Raw genomic sequence first — 13,867 nt, forward strand, 5'->3', positions numbered from 1 at the left:
TAGGATTCTTCTTCTAGGTTCATTATAGGTATCTGCTTTATCAAAAACGCTTAAATTTGATAACTTTTGATGTATTTTTAAAAACCAGCCTGAAATTTTTTGTTTAAGCATTGGACCTGGAACTGACCATAACTCTCTCGTTGTCACTTTCGTTAACTCCGTATATTTTGAGAGATGAATCGTTTCATAAATTTTGGTTTTCTTGAGCAGAGATAAACTTCGAAAGTGGTGAAACATTGTATTGATTTCGAAATTCAATATAGTAGCAGTATTTAGGTAAATTTAAGCTAACTGTTGTGCCGTCAGCAGCTGGAAAGGTACTATAAATCCGCTCAAGCTACCATGTTCGAATTGTTCACGATATTTAGCGAGTGTCTGCAAATCGTGTGCAGTAATCCAACTTGAGAATTTGTGTTAAATTCAAGGAATTTTCAATTTATAATTCTGAAGAATTTAAATCTCTGCAAGAAATTACTTCGTCATCTTGCTGAGACCCTAGTAAGTATTGAACCAATGTTACTAGATTTAAGTTCTAAATGTTAACAGTATTAAAACACATAATAATAATTTGGAATATTAATGAGTTGAATACAATAAAACATATTTTTTGTAAACCCTTTTGAAAATGATGCATTTTTCAATTTTATTAACAATAAGAATTCAATTGTATGTTATTGTTTTACAATACATTATTGCTCTGCAACTGTCAAGTGAGCTGATAGGTTGCATTCGAGCTTGGATGTTCAGTTAACAGATCCGTATTTTGCTCTGATGTATTACAGCAACTCTTGCAGTGATTGTCAATTTCCTTGCGCTGACGATGTTGTCCGACCACCGTCCTGTGGATACATGATGACAATTGTTGCATGTCTATTGCATTATAACATATCATTGAAGCTTGCACATGAACCGTCGTTGAGAGTGGAGATTATCCATTTAAAAAGTGATGATGATGGACTTGTGAGTTTCTCTTGCAAATCGAGTGCGCCATCTTGAAGGAAGGTTACAGCGTTTAATACATTTAATTTTTCCAGAAATGAGATCAATGGACGCTACATGTTGTCGAGTGAGCAGTATAGCCAAAGAATTATAAGTTATTCAAGGTCAGTTATGCTATCTTCAGCCAATCTTTTAATTGCCTATTGTGAATCAAACCATCAAATTATGGATCCGATTTTTGCATTTGTTTTCCAATTTTTCACCTTTAATCATGTGTAAATTTTTCTTTGTGTAATTGGCTTCCTATTCAAATTTATTAGTGCGACAATGGGACGGTATATAAAAATGGCTATCGATGAATTTTTCTAGACCTATTATGCGTCTTTATCTTCCATTGTGCTCACAGGTAGAGGATTTTATAGAAAAGCACTGCCATATATGGCTTCATTGCGCGACGTACTCGTGAGCGCGTCAAGCTTGCTCGGATCATATTTTTTTCATCTAGAGGTTTTGTGTGGAAACTTGTATACATGAATGTTGTGTAAATAGTAACTGGTAGTAATCAGTGGTGTAAATTATGCTTTAAAACTTATCTGTAGAACATAACCAATTCAGTGTTGAAGATTGCCATCTTTGTAGGAAATGAGAACTTAATCGTTGCATGCATGCATAATAGAAATAACTACGATTTTTAACCGACTAAATTAAATCAATATTATTATATGCTGATTTTGGCAGAGATGTTTCAGCTAAGTCTATTTCGTTACTATTTTCGATTGAGTTTTTTTCATGAATTGATTATTGAATTTTATCGAATCGTAGTTTAATTATTTAGGACGGAGTCCTAAATTTACTGAATTAGGAATTCACTTCCGTACGTTGCGGATAATGAATTTTTCACGTGTTCAAGATGATTTTCAGAATATTTTAGGGTGTATGGTTGATAGTCCATACTCACTGCATTGGCTGTCTTAAATTCATAAAAGATCGAATTAATTTCCTAACCTCGGAAATAGGACAACGCTTATAGAGCTTTCGAAAATGTACAGCATATTTTATCCCGTGTGTATTGCATTCCGAGGACTATTGAATGTATTCCATACTATACGGAATGTAAAGGCGAAACATCTAGTGTTGTGAACACCACAAGTACTGCAGTGAATAATAATACTTGTAAAGTTTTATTCATCTTTCAGATGTTTTTTCTCAGTTCATCACCGACACTGAATAACTTATGGTCCCAATATGTAGAAGAAATGTTGCATTAATTAAGCATCACATTATGATTGTTCTATTAGAGTTTACCGATGAGAAGGGTCCTGTGGTGGCGACTGAACCGCATATGGGATTATGCTTTCCCCGTCCCCTTACTAATCCTCTCGACAATTTCGTGTCCCCTGTGACAGCTAGGGATCTATTTTGAGAGATATATTCTAGGGGCTTGTTCTGCTTATAAATATTAATTGATAATCTTTATGTTTTCAATTATCGATCATCTCTTCCAGTTAGAATCAATGAATTTTGCGTTCATTTTTCCCCCAATCTCTCCCAACCTATTATTCTATTTAAGCGCGTTGCAGAATCATCCCACACTCTGGTTTGTATTATTACAAGCCATTGCCTGATATAAGTTCCCTATACACTATACATATCGATGGGCACTGCATGTTATGCAACGTGTAATTAATACACTACCATGGCTCCATACCCAAGATTATATATGTTGTTCTCGAGTATCGGGTCCTGAACATGCAGCACGCATCGACAAGGGCGAATGCGCTAACTAAGAAGGCCAGGACTTTTCGTTTTTAATTGAGTCAATTAATTTAAGAATTAAAAAACTACTCATATCGTCTCTGTGTTAAATTCTTTCGTTTAATCAGACTTTGGATATTGTTCTATATAATTCGTGGTGTCAGGTTATTGATCAGCCTAAGCTCTGGTCATGTAATATTTCTGTAAATAAATGTTTTTCCGGGTAATTGATTTTGTATCCATTACTGTGTAAATATTATAATTATTCTACACCCTGTTCCTCAATTGCTGCGACATAGTAAATATAAAAACTAACATGTATTCAGGTTAGTTTAAAATGCTAACATGTAGTTGAAACAGTAGAAGCATGACGCGCATAGTACGAGATACATTACATCGTAGATACATTACATGTATCTACGATCCGCTGCACGATTAAACATCCAGTGTTTACGGTAGTCGTACGAATTGGACATCGCACTTTCTGGTCACGCAACGCATTTGGCAGGCTTTGCTAGGAATTCATTTAATGATTTTCTTACGCATTTGTATTACCGTATTTACTTGAGATCAACTGACGGCAGTTGCGTACTATCAACGCGATCGATGTAATCCATGCCTATCGCCAAATTTTCTTTGAGTTGTGAGCAATAAAATTGACAATATTTGCGTATTATGTCTTGGAATGTATGCAATTTTTAGAAAGCAACTAAAAATATTGATGAGCAATCCGAGCTTCTAACAGATGGTCATTTCTTACATAACGATATCGATTTTTTAAAGACATGCACAAATTCTTGAAATTTACATTCATTATCATAGGTGTCGGCTATTTTTATATCGACATCTGACTGCAGAATTAGTGGGAAGAAATTTGAGTTTGAAAATGTTCTCTGATATCTTCCATTCATAGCACGCCGTTGACAGCTGAAGTTCCTGGCTAGGTGCGGTGCATAGCTGATAGGTTTTGTGGTGCTAACATAGCTATAATTTCATCGCTTTTATCGTGCTCATTTATATAGTAACAGTATAGGTAGGCTATATATATATTCAAAAAGGCATTCGAATTCGTCTAAGAATTCAAATTTGTCTACAGAAAAAATGTTAACGAGCAAAAATCTGATCCCACAACTATCGCAAATTTTGAAGTACTTTAAAAAAATTCGTGATAAACAGATCTAGAGGATCTTTCTGCATTTATACATCAACAAATTTGTTCAATGTTGCATGATTTTCCAGTATTTCAAAACCTGATAAATGTATTGTTCATTCAGTATTGTAAATTTTATCTTCATCAATTTGTATAATTATTCTTCCTGGAAGACGTAAGACCAACGGCCATCACAGATGGAAAGAAATACATCAGTGCCACCTGTCACGCACTCAACAGCTATTTCATATTAACGGCAAACCATACGTGTCGAAGTTGAAAGTTTGTTCTAATAATTTATTCAAAATTATGCAAAGAAACAAATTTTTGGAGCTTTCGTGTGCCTGAAACGTTTATGATATTAAATTTTCCTTTTTTTCTGTATCAAGCTTTTTTAATGCAAATTATCAGCTTGAATCATCACAAATTACGTAAGAAATTAATTGCATGAAAACTCTCCAGATAATATAGTATGTTTTAATGAAAATTTCCCAAGACCTGCTGTATCATCATTTCAAGAACACGAGTTTCAATTAATTGTACAAAGAATTGCACGTGGACGATTGAAAATCAAACTTTAAAAGAAGAAACAAGCAGTGATAGAAAATACCAAATTGAGGTCTGCTCTGATGATTATGTCTGATCCCATTTTCAATAAAATGGTATTATTACAGAATAATGCAACAAAATGCAAATCTTTAAATAATATGGGATTTTTGGGACAGGTTTCTGCTCTTTATATATGTAATGATTCTAAAATTTTTGAGTCATTGAAATTAAAAAAAAAAATGCCGGCTAATTCCCATCGGTCATTAGGTCAAGCAGTGCAATGTTCCGGGGACCGATAAACATTTTTAGAGTTTTATGTTAACATAGTAAAAAAAGTTCAAGTTGTTCGATTTAGGATGCGAGGAGCGTAGAAAAGATTATTATTGCTAATGTACAGATTAAACAGTGTTTTTAACTTCTATATAAAAGACTGTTCGGCAGTAAATAAATTATTTGCTTCCCATAACTGAAACGAATCACGCACGGACTTTGAACATATTTGTATTACGAATTCTCATAATTTTTCAACGTAATATCCATTATATGCGGACGAAATACAACAAAAAAATACTGGTATTGTCACGATTAACTGGCAATTTAAGCATGATTAAAATACAGAAAAAACTGTCATATAATGATAATATTCATCATATTGATGGTCAACCTTATTATTGAAAAAGAGAAGGAAAAAGCTCTGCCTTGTTGATGCTTGAAATTATAACCTAGCTTAACTTCAAAGAAATCATTTGACTAAGATTGGAAATAATCAACGCTCGAATCCGAACACCTAACATTTGCGATTTGTATGAATACATCAACAGTCATTTTACCACAAAACATTAGATGTCTAATTAAGATGCTTCCTTTGTACCCGGCAAAACTGGGTAAGGATGACCCACCAAAAATATAACTCAGTACTCACTGCAGTGAGTGACAGAGAGCACATTTTCTCGTCGACGAAAACTTGAGGTCACGGACGGACGGACGGACGGACAGACAGACAGACGGACATGGCGAGCACAATAGTGCATTTTTTCCATAAATGAGAAAATGCGCTAAAAAGCAGACTGTGCATCCGTATTTGGACAATATGTCTCCCTCATTTTTCTGATCGCTCTGTCAGCGTATGGACAAGACGCTGACCTGCAGCCGTGCAACCGGGCCCCGGCATCCGGTGGCGCCTTTAGTAAGGACTCCTTCATCAGTCCTCGCATCCGCTCTCGTTTACCGCCGTACAGACTTGTAATATAAAACCCATGCACAGGTTTTGAATATGTATGAAATTCATTTATTTTTAATTTTGAAGAAAACAAAGATTGATATTTTTTATGATAATAACATTTTTGCTGGGATGAAAATTCCCCAAACTGTGATAAATGAGACTCGTAATTTTTGCGTCGTGACAATTTTCAATGTCCACTAGCAAATATAGATTTTTAGCGATTGTTTCTTCGTGGGTGTAATTAATGGAGCAGATGATGCTATCTTGTTTGCGCTACTATCCATAGTTACATCCTTTTCTGCACCAAAGGATCTGCACTGAACTATCCTTTGACTTATATTTATAAGCATCAAAATCAGTGCCTGCAACTCTCTTGAATATTTGGGTATTCTGTTCAAATTACCTTCGAGAAAATCTAATTATCGTGAAATTTGCCAAGAAATTAAAACTCTTGAATATGCAGGTATTCGGTTCAGACTAAATATGATATGAATAAAATTTACTTCAAATTTGAGCATCAAAATTATTTGCTGATTTGCAATTTATTTTTAGACAATATCTGCAAATTCAGGCAGATGTACAGGGTGCGGCGTGGGAACTTACTCTTTTAAAAAAATCACAAAGTAAAAAGTATTAAAGATAGCGTTTTAATTCTTTCTTTTTTACAAAGAGCTACATACTGCATGGTCGCAACTGAACTGAGTGGACGAAAAACTTCATAGCCCGCGCACCATATTGCGCATGGCGCCACCTTCCTAGGACTAATGGCCGCCACGTGGCGCGCAATTCAAATAAGTAAGTTCCCGCGCCGCACCCTGTAGATGACCTGCTGATGTAGTTGAAAACTTTGACCTACATTAAGTGTTTCTCAAGAACGGTATTGTGGTGACCGCAAGTTCTGCAATAATCGAAATCTCTGACGATAATGAAATATTATTTATGTAATTCTTGAAATAATTAATTATCGAACTTAGGACGTACATAACATGGTGATTACATTATTCAGGTTCTATAAGTTCTTTACCATAAAGCATCAAAGTGGCTGCGGTGAAGTGAGTCCACCAGTTAACTCCAATCCCTCATACAAAGCCCATTGCAAGCAATAAAGTTCTTTCCTGCATCGGTTTTGGTTCAATTAGTCAATCTATGTTCTCAAATATCATAAGCAACAATTGAACAATAAAAGTGTGGCATCATACTCTTATATTAATATAATATGTAATATCTAACCTCTAACATAGAAATGACCTGCGATTATTATCTTCACATTTGTAATTTTATAAATTTATTTACGAAACCTCAGACAAAGAATAGTCTCTTAAAATCCGAAGATTGTTATGATATTATTTCATCAGGAAACCAAAAACAAAAGAAGAAAACCTCGTATAATGAGGCGAAGATTTTTAATGTGTAACTATCCAGCTAAGCCAAGAAATGGCCTCCTATAATCCGACGAAGATTTTCAATACGTCAGCGGCATGGAGCGAAGAGTTCTCTATGTTGAGGCAGCTGACTGGCAGGTCTCTATAAATACCGAGTGTGACAAAAGGCTTGCAACTGCAGAGTCGTCCTGAGTTTATCTTCACATGCTGAAACTTGACAGTCCACTCCCCTTGTTGATCTTACACTGCTGCGTAATGTTAGCTTCTGAGGCGGTAACTTGTCCGTGTTTTCGTTATTTCGTTTTGGAGAAGCCGACTTTTTAATTATTTATTTGATTGTAAATGCTTAATATGTTCAAAATTCGGGTTTTTGGCTGCTTACGGTTTGTTCAGCAGGAATTATTATGCAACCTTTTATCTTATTTAAGTCCTATAATAGCTTGCCATGAGTTTAACGTGCTGAATTTGTTTGTTGAAAGCTTTCATCACCAATTAAATATCAAGCATATGCATGGTTGCTTTATTAACTTATTAATCTATTACTGCATTCGTAAAAATGCGAGAAATTTTGCCAAATATTGATTCACTTCATGCCCTTAAGTGGGTAATCCTAACCCAAATCAGCCTGGAAAAAGGGCGTATGAGGGCGACGCGCGGAAAGTGTGTCGCTATATTTAGACTAAATATTAATTACTGATGTTTCTTGATGTAGTTTTATAACTTGGCTTGGGGTGGATATAATTCCTGGAGTACTGCAATCACGTTAGTCCAAATAACTGAAATACGGTGAATTTTCGAAAACATTTTAGAATTTAAAAAAAAAAATAAATTCTGAATTTAAGAGATATTGAATAAATTTAAATTATTCTGATTTTGTACAAACAATCAACTTAAAGTTTAGCCGAAGCACTAATTAGTGACACTGATGGTATCTTTTTCCGGAACGGAATCCGTAGTTAATTTATTTGAATTTCATATCAATGTGCAGATCTTTTTTTTCATATAATTTTTTCGTTCAATCGAGAAAAATTAATTTATGTATTTCTTTCTATTCTCATTACAAACCTGGTCTTTTAAATTACCTGCCCACAGAACATGTGCTACGAAAAATTTAACTCGTGTTGTTTCTTTGTCTCACCGCGCACCAGTGCAGTGATTGACACCACGCACCACGCACTAGCACACTAAACACACCCGTGCGCTAGTGACCCCACGCACTAGCACACTAAACACACCCGTGCGCTAGTGACCCCACGCACTAGCGCAGTAAACACACACGTAACTACTCTACTAAGCCACGCATTCAATGTCAGTTGCGCGCTGTTGCCAAGCGCCGCGGTGGACAAGTTCGCCAACATCTATACAATATATTAGCTTCATTTTATATCGTTAATTGGTATCGTGTGAGCCATTTACATTGGTTGCTCTATCCGTTGTACCGGACCAGAATTTCTCGACCTACAAGTTACGGAGCATTGCTACATAAATGTTTAATACAAAAATTGTCAAGCCGTGTTCGTCACCGATCATTTTCTTTTCGATAGTTCAGCGAGATCTTACAAATTCATCTCTGCAGAATTTGCTGTTTTTAATGAAATAAAAATAATATTAGAACGACAATTTAATTTAAAATTATGGGTGGGCGGATATCGGGTGATGAATAATAAAATTAATAAAAACAATATTAGAAGAGACGTCTCCGATTGGACATTGCTGGATTATAGTCAGATATGAATTTTAGATAAAATTAAACTATTTTTTTGCAATGTTCCAAATTTTTTTGTCATTTATTTCATTTTTTCTTGCTTAATGAATTTTTCATTTTCTCTTTATTCTTTCTATCTTTTTTGCTGTATACTGTCTCATTTGCTGTATACGAGATCTTTTCGATACGAGTGGAAGAACTTGATGCAAGATTTTTTCGACACGAGTGTTAGAACTTGATGCGAGATTTTTTCGATATGAGTGGAAAAACTTGACACGAGTGCAAGAACTTGATGCGAGTTTAATTTATGATACGAGTATTAAACTTTATCAGAGCTATTTTCGAGAACAGTATGATAGCTTGATTTTACTTGTAAGAACATGTATTGAGCAGTAAGGAACGGTAACGGTAAGGAATCACTAAATATTTCGATTGAAAAACAATTTCTACGTCCCTCCTGTTCCTGTCATCTCACGTGAACTGCTCTCCAGCTCATGCGCTAATCGGCTTAGGGGCAATAGTGTGCGGCAAATCCAGATTTATGACCTCGAGTTACTCAATGTAGAGTGTTATATTATTTGACTGCTCGAACTTAATGGATAAAGCATTACAGTTCAGGCTCTTTGTTCTGATTAACACTTGGCAGTAAAATTTAATTTTATTTCTATGAATCCTATTGAATTTATGTAATTTAAAAACAAGTGAATTACTCCCTTTGTTATCAAATGTTACATATTTAATACTTTTCAATATTGACCTATTCAAATTCATTGGATGTAATCTACTTTGTTAGACTGATGCATATAAATAAGCTTGTAATGCAGAACAAGGTTTGAAACGTGTGCCGTTAATTAATTATTAACGATACTAAACGTATTCCCATTCCGACCTATTTGCAAGATTGAATATCACTGGCACGTCGAAGTTGCTTACATTCCTACGCTCAATTCCCTTGCATGGCGTAGCCAGGAATAATTAAGCCGTAAATATGTGACGTGTCTTTATATGTTTTTATTCGTTTCATCAACGGTTGTATTAGTATTAACTTGCACTTGCTTCTCGGTATGAATGGATTCTTAAGTCACATTTTCTCGGTTCGGACGGATTGCTGAACAATTATCCTTTGTATTGTTGACTTGATATAATTTGTTTGGCTGCGTGTGATGCTGATATTTTTAAGAGTTCACTGCTCGTTGCATCACTTGGCTTTATTTTTATTGACCTTATCTTGTTACTTATAGTCTCATGAACGATCAAATGACCGTTATGTGATAATTTAAAACAACATTCATAGTATTCTGATAATATAACATTTAGTCAAATAGCTAGAGATTGGAAGGAGCCTTGCTCCTGGCGCCAAGCTCTTGTGCGTAGTAAGGCTTATTGAATCTATCCTGTTTAGTGCATCAATATCACGCCAAATGAATTCCTAAGCTCCTGTTTAGAGTCAAAATACAGCACAATGTGCGGGCGCTTCTTCAGTGCCCACTTGAGGGCTCCTTCAATAGCGCTGCACTTTGTGTGCGCGGGAGAATGTCTGTCTGCCGGAGTCAGGACGAAAAAATCTTTCTGACCGCCTTGATCGTAGCTACCTCAGTTGCAGTCTTATATTACAGACAACAACGGTGTCATGCTACATACATGGTGGCTAATTGACATTCAATATATGCGAGGAACGTCAGGGTAACGCATCAACATGGGTCCAGAATGTCAGGCGGTCCTTAGAATACCGCGGCAAGTATGACAGCAAGGATATCAAATGAACTGAATATTTTGAAATAAGCTTGTTATCGTAGGTTGATTTTCGTATATTCAATGCGTGAATTAACACATTTTAAGGAGGGCTTATTAACTGCGGGCTATACATTCATGCATTGTTTTTTTTCATTTTTAGAAATAATCATTAGAAATATCGTGCGATCCACACGTATTAATTCAATAGCAGCTTTATTCAAAAAGTGCCATATGAACGCGGACATTTTTTATCTATAGTGTAGTGTAGAGGATGGATCTGATAGCACCCCTGCTTCAGTGATACGCTCGGCATCAATGAATAAGCTAACAGTGAATCTCTTAATGTCTAAATGACTGAAGACTTGATTACGTAAGTGATTACTCGTGGCTTCCCCTTGCAATTCATTAGCAGCGGGCTACACTGCTACCCATAATTAGCATCTGTGCTTGTTGTGAGGAGCTCAAGCTTCTTCAGTAAAAGATTCCTTCCCTTGAGCGTCTGAAGCTCGCTTAGCTAATGACGATGACGCGGCCTCTTCGAGAGCCTCACGGGATCGACTGAGGCTTGCGGTTTCGCAGCCTTCGAGTGGCCATTGAGCTCGCCGATTACGTTCAGTTTTGTTTGTTGCTTGAAAAATACTTTTAATCTAATACTTTTAATTGTGAGCAATGATTTTGTCGGAATTAGTTTTTAATACAAATTAAAGTACTACAGCTAGCAGAGAAATCATTATTTTCATGCCGATAACATTTTTTCTGAATAAGACAATTCATTTGTGTAACCCATGACCGTACGTGAAGGGTTAAATTTTAATTTTACTTATTTTAATTTATTAGTTTTGCATAATGACTGTTCCGCGTTTTTATAATTGGTTCGTGTTTCTTCCAGCGATGTTTTGTTACTAATCTCGTTCAAAATTACCTTCCCATTTAATTATAATTTGCTAATGTGCTTCTAGAACACTTCTATTCTCACACCAGTTTAGTTGGATACACGATACACCGTTTATTCATAATTTTGTGTTGCTTTCTCTTATGGAATATCATAGCAAACTTGATGATTTTTATCACAACCAATGCTATGCTAATAACTTTCTTCCTAGGAGAGCAATTCAAATTCACGAATAAAATATTTCTATTATTTAGAATTATTTTTAATTCAAATTACATGAAAGAACCTTTAGTTTTTAATGCCCTCGCTTCCCATTACGCGAAAGCTTCCGACAACACAAAAAATACGTAAATTTTTCTAACGTTTTTACATTAAACTAGAAGGACAACCTATATTTACTTACTCCTAGCTGTATCAGTTGCTTATATATTACACGTAGCTATACTCATTTTCTATTAAATTAACATGCAGCCTCACCTGTATATTATTTACGGCGCCTGAAGTGCTATTTACGGCAACGATCGCGCACATTGCGTGTAAACGCGAAGGCAGTTTGCTCTGACAAAGCGTTCTGCCGCACAAGCGGACATTTTCCTCCGAAACCTGCATTTATTGCACTAAAATTGTGGGCTTAGCGCAACGTGTGAAAAATGACAAGATGTGTCGTTGTTCTACGTTACAAAATGGAGCTCGTTTCTCAAATCGACATTAGTCGATACGCTCTTTATCGAATCAGTAAAAATTTAACTTCATTAGTGATATGAAGAATTTCATACAATCGTATCTTTCGTTAAGGTAGTGAAGCAAATAAAACTTTCGAGAAAATTTATTGAATTTAGTAGTCTGGATATTAACTTTAAGCTTGGAATCTTGCTGAATTCCTGGAGCCGGGACGGTTTCAGTTGCGCCAAAAGGTAAGCCAAGAGATAATGAATATCAGACGGAATTAAAGTAAGAATAGTTGAAGATTGGTGCGTTGAAGTAAGAATAAAGGTTAAGCGAATCGGCGTGAACTCTTAAAAAATAGAGCTCTAGTTGGTACCTCATCTACTTAAAGTTGAATCATTGAAATTAAATTTGATAAATTAAACAATTGAAGTCTGAAGCATCGCACACGTTAATTTAAGCATAGATTTGAGCAAAATAAACAAAACGAAAGAATATCGGGCACTCAAACCAAGGAATAGATAAATCACAGAACAAGGAAGAAATTTAGACTTATGGTTGAATGCAGGTGAAGTAGCGGCGGCAGCGACAGGCAGGCTGGAGATAACAAAATTTGGTGTGGCTACGGTGCGAACTCTTCTTAAATAAGGAAAACCGGGTCTGACCTAAATTACCCTAACATTAAACTTACCCTAGACTAATCTTAATATTACCCAAACATAAATTATAACTAAATTCAGTTTGAAGAATAGAAATCTGATTAACGGTGGGAAATTTCCCACAGTGAATATAAAATTATGCAAAATTACTCATTTTTGTACTATTCTATCTTTAGCCGCTTGGTTGTATATCTGTGTTTTTTTCCATCATTGAATCTCCGCTATAATTTCTGTCATGACCAAACTTTTTCAATTACGCCAAGTAAAATTTACCGCCCCATTTTTGTGCGTAAGCTCTGTTATGAAACGGTTGAATGAGGGATATTTCAGAGGCGAACCTTGTATACGTTCTTCATGTTGCCTTATTGTCTAGGATTGCATCGTTAATTCCGAAAGTTATGTATATTGTGTGCGAGTGACATTTTTCACATTTTTATGCTTCCTTTTCTAAGTGTGATTGTTTGGTTGAAGTTTTTATTTAGGCTTCTATATTTCTTTTAGCATCTCTAAACATATATAGCTCATCATTCAATAATTAAGACGTTGATTAAAGAACAAATGGTCGGCTGGATGTTCAAGCTACAGTAAAAAATTTTTCCACGTATCTCAAAAGTTAAGCTACTTTGATATTAATTCTGCCTTGAGTTTAGCAAATGCCAATTATTTAACATTGAATTAACTTTTAGTTTCATTTAATTGATGATTATTGAACGACATGAAATATCATCTTGACAACTTTGACAATGGTGATTATGACGATACCTTATAACTTTAAAAGCCGTGAAAATGCGAATAAAATAATCATATTTTCTAATTGAATGTGATATTACGATCGTGTAGTAATCAAATGGTATGAATAATTTTTCACTGAAAACAACAAGAACCAGCACTTTATTTTATAGTAAATTATTTAGATAAAACTTTGAATTAGATTTACGATTAAAAATAAGGCGGTGTCATTCTGGATTTCTCCATTGTCATATGTTGAGTTTTTGCTAAGAAAGGAATGAATGCACCTTAAATTAACTATATATATTAAAAATATTTTGTTACATAAGAATTTATTATATATTTTTAAAGTAATAGTATAACTTTAATTATGCATTAAGATCAGTTACCATTACATTACTGTGATTGAGTTACGAGTCTACAACAAATAATCTACGTTAACTTCAGTGCTGCTTTATACATCGACTGTAGCATCCATCTTTCGA

At 35.1% G+C, this 13,867-nt stretch overlaps 1 protein-coding gene across 1 annotated transcript in view; it reads left to right on the forward strand.

Moving 5' to 3' along the window:
- Positions 1 to 223: 223 nt before the first annotated feature.
- LOC108681938 (high affinity cGMP-specific 3',5'-cyclic phosphodiesterase 9A-like) overlaps positions 224 to 13,867 on the forward strand; it is a 75,762-nt gene continuing 62,118 nt past the window's right edge. Inside the window, exon 1 of the mRNA XM_047882029.1 lies at positions 224 to 498. The gene's annotated coding sequence lies outside the window, so the exon portion shown is untranslated. The remainder of the gene's footprint in view (positions 499 to 13,867) is intronic.

The sequence above is a fragment of the Hyalella azteca genome, unplaced genomic scaffold (assembly GCF_000764305.2).
Source record: "Hyalella azteca isolate HAZT.00-mixed unplaced genomic scaffold, Hazt_2.0.2 contig9456, whole genome shotgun sequence".
Classification (NCBI taxonomy): domain Eukaryota; kingdom Metazoa; phylum Arthropoda; class Malacostraca; order Amphipoda; family Hyalellidae; genus Hyalella; species Hyalella azteca.